Here is a 4238-nt window from a genome sequence, read left to right as displayed (position 1 = left end):
ACTTCCCTGGTGACGCAGTGGTTAAGAATCCGCCTGCCAATGTAGGGGACACGGGTTCGAGCCCTGGTCCGGGAAGATCCCACATGCTGCGGAGCAACTAAGCCCGTGTGCCACAGCTACTGAGCCTGCGCTCTAGAGCTCGTGTGCCACAACTACTGGAGCCCATGCTCTGCAACAAGAGAAGCCACCGCAGTGAGAAGCCCGCACACTGCGACAAAGAGTAGCCCCAGCTCGCTGCAACTAGACAAAGCCCGCACAGCAACGAAGACCCAACACGGCCATAAATAATTTTTTTTTAAGGGGGTTAGTTGCTTTCTTTTAAGTTCAACTATGAATAAAATACCAACGGCCCTATCACTACGTGAAAAAGTGGTCTCGAATTTATGTGGAAGGGAAAATAGACTATGGTGAATACATGGATAAAAATAATGTGAGGTGACAAGCAACAACGGTTATAACTGATAACATATTTCTGAGTAACCAGACAAAAGAGAAGGCATAGAGTGGATGATTCTTCTCTGGCCATTGTTTGGTACAGACTCATTTCCAAAAGGTGTATAGTCTTTACAAAAGATCTGTTACTCGTGTCACAACATGTGAAAATCGTGAAATTCACATCTCAGTGTCGACAAATGGAGTTTTAGTTGAACACAGCCACACTCATTCATTGTCTACGGATGCTTCCTTGCTACAACTGCAAAGTTGTGTAGAGACTGTGTGGCTCACAAAACCTAAAAATTTATCTTGTAGAGGCAATTTTGAGCCGCTGGGCAGATACCATGAGCCAAGCTCACCCTCCCTATTTGAAAAAAAATTTATGGGGAATTCCCTGGTGGTCCAGTGGTTAGGGCTCTGTGCTTCCACTGTAGGGGGCAGGGGTTCGATCCCTGGTAGGAGAACTAAGATCCTGCAAGCTGCACTGCACGGCCAAAATAAAAAGAAAAAAAATTATAGAAAAGAAGTTGTCATTGAAATTAAACTGTGGCAGACATGTCCGAGGAATACTGTGGAGATCTGATCCCTTTATGAGCCCTGTGGTAGATGAATGTGTGGAGATGGTAACTAGCGGGCAACAGAAAAATACCAGAATGGTGGTAATACAAATAGTATCATCATGTTAGAAGACTTCCAGCGTTTATAACCAACAGCTGTGTTCACCAGAGGAATCAATTGCTTCTGCACATCCCCCAACCAGAGCAACTGTTTTCCTGATATAAAAATCGGGTTATGCATATTTTCTTATCAAACTTTCTTTTTAAAAACACCTTCATGTTGAGGTCTACCCTGACGGGGCTTTTTCTGTAAATCTACACCATTGGAAACGCCTCATAGAGTAATGGTGTGGTTTCCTTTACTCATAGAACTACCTGTTAGATCTGTGGGAAAGAACTACATGACAGAGCTGCCAAGTAAACTATGAAAAACCTAACAAACGTTTTTAATCTTAGGTATTGGCATATCCCAATGGTCTGTACTATTCTAGGGTGTGATGGCTTAGGAGTGAATATGATTTGAACCCAATACATTTTTAGAGGATGTCAAATTCAGAACCAGGCAGACCCATCTCCTGACTCTAAACATGGTCCTAAAGTAAATCGCTTGAGGAAATTGGATCCCAAAGATTACAGGTGGGGAATTTTGAAGTGTGTCCATATTCCACGGAAGATCAAAGAAGCCTAACAAAAAGAACTGTGGGCTGACTCACATGACAACTTCTTTTTGAAAGGGCTATTTTATCATGAAGATTATGAGTTTGGAGGAACTAAGGTGATTGGCAGTGGAAAGAATCAGACCATGTGAAATTCCTTAAAAATTTATTGACAAATAACTTTGTCTATGTTACACATAATTTTTTTAAAAAATCTTTTAAAAAATAAATAAAAACACCTTAGTAGGGGACTTCCCTGGTGGTGCAGTGGTTAAGAATCCGCCTGCCAATGCAGGGGACATGGATTCAAGCCCTGGTCCGGGAAGATCCCAAATGCCATGCAGCAACAAAGCCCGTGTGCCACAACTACTGAGCCTGTGCTCTAGAACCCACGAGCCACAACTGCTGAGCCTGTGCACCACAACTCCTGAAGCCCACGTGTCTAGAGCCCATGCTCCGCAAGAAGGCACTGCAATGAGAAGCCCACACACCGCAACGAAGAGTAGCCCCCGCTCGCCACAACTAGAGAAAGCCCATGTGCAGCCACGAAGACCCAAGGCAGCCAAAAAAAAAAAAAAAAATTTGTAAGTCAAAAAAAAAAAAAAATCTAGCCATTTATTTGAAGTTTGTCAACTCCTGGCCTAGAATATCCAGTTTGGAAGCAGTTATGGACAGCTCTTATAATGTGAGGTACTGTAAAGTGCTTTACAGATCTTGTCTCATTTAATTCTAAAAATTTCATAGGGTGGGTATTATCACCAATTTTTTAGATGACAAAACTGAGACCCAGAGAGAAAAATTTGCCAACATCGCAGAAGGTGGAATCAAACAAGGTCTGCCTGACTCCAAAACTGCTATTCTTTCTTCCATACAGCACCTCCTCCTTGAAGCTCTGAAGGGCACATTCTGAATTATAACAAGTCTTCTTAGACATCATCCATCGGTCCTAATTTTCTGCCTTGGGACCATCCACCCAGTAATCTTCAAATATCTAATTTTGTCTTGTCTGAGTCTTTGATTCTCTGGGCTTGACATTGATTCTTTTATTAAGCTTCTAGATGGCTTCTAGTTTTAAGTCCCTTCACCACCCAGATCACTTTCTATGAACATATTCTAGTTTGTCTATAATCATCTTAAAGTTTGACATCTAAAATAGAACTTGATACAGGGGTTTAGTACCATCAGCAAAGAGTATCCCTCTGGTTCTAGACATTCTACATCCTTCCAAATTTATACATGAAGAATTGGTTGTGGGAGCCCAAAGGCAGAATCTTAACGCTTATTACCACTGAACTTCACCTTCTTAAATGGGGTTTATCATTCCTGCCTACTGAGATCTTTTTGACTTCTCATTTTGCAAGCTGATGAAGTTGTCGTTCTATCTCCTTGCCATCCACAAATATGCATGCCTTGTTTTTCATTTAGGTCACTGGCAAAAATGCAGCGATGTTATCCTTCATTCCAGAAGGTGGCGCTCATAGGCCCTCCATTTTACCAAGAGCTTCATAATTGCTTGTCTCACCGTCCTGTAGATACTGTTGGGGTAGTCACAGTTCAGAGAAAACCCCAGGTGGACATCACTACTTTCAATGTCCTAATTCCCACATACCTACCTCTACAGGGAAAGTTAACTTCTATCTCCAGCTCCTCCTCCAGTAGGGTCACTGTGAGCAGGACATATGCTATCCAGTCTCTCCCCAGCTGTCTTGAATCCCAGATCTACTACTTGCCTAGTGCTGGTTGTGTGAACATGGGCAGGTTCCTGAGCATTTCTGTGCCTCTTTTCCCCATCTGTGAAATGGGGATAGTAGTAATACCCAGTAAGGAAGTTAGTGGATGATAGTAATTATTCAGCAAGTTACTGGGCAATTCCCTGGTGGTCCAGTAGTTAGGACTCGGGGTTTTCACTGCCATGGGCCCAGGCAGGGTTCAATCTCTGGTTGGGAAACTAAGATCCCACAAGCTGTGCAGCGCGGCCAAAAGGAAAAAAAAAAAAATTACTTCCGTCAAAAAAAGTTCCATTTCATATTAGATTTTTACAGCTAGTACCAAAGAAGGGATAATAAATTGGAAGAGCTACAAAATTCGAGATTTTTTTTTTCTTAAAGTGCAAGTTGTACTTTTTCTTCATTTATCTCCTTTACTAAGCTGTCCCCATGCCCCCATAGAACATACTGTCCTGTCATTCAGAAATGGACCAACCCCATTTCCCACTTTCCCCTCCCCTGGCCTTGATCTGCAGATCCTGTTGAGACAGGGACAACAAATACATCCTTAATGTCCAATCATTTTCTCCCTGATCAGGGTGGGTTCATGTCTAAAACACTAATCTCTAGGGATTACCCTGTTCCTCAACCCCTAAGTCTCCTTTTAATGCAGGAAATGTCCATTTGAAGCATTCCCATTCGAGTACAGGCCAATGGTCAGTTAAACTGAAATCGAACTACCAGACTATTTAGAAGGATATCCCTAATCTCTTTCTTAAAAAGACTACAGGAAAAAAAAAAAAAAGACTACAGGTAAGATTTTTGAATGTTCAAGTCACTTTGGGGGTCCCAATTCTTTTAAGCTAAAACTTCAGGACTTAAAC

This window comes from Leucopleurus acutus (assembly GCF_964270905.1).
Source record: "Leucopleurus acutus genome assembly, chromosome: 2".
Taxonomy (NCBI): domain Eukaryota; kingdom Metazoa; phylum Chordata; class Mammalia; order Artiodactyla; family Delphinidae; genus Leucopleurus; species Leucopleurus acutus.
The sequence above is the reverse complement of the archived record's forward strand: the minus strand, read 5'-3'. Positions refer to the sequence as shown.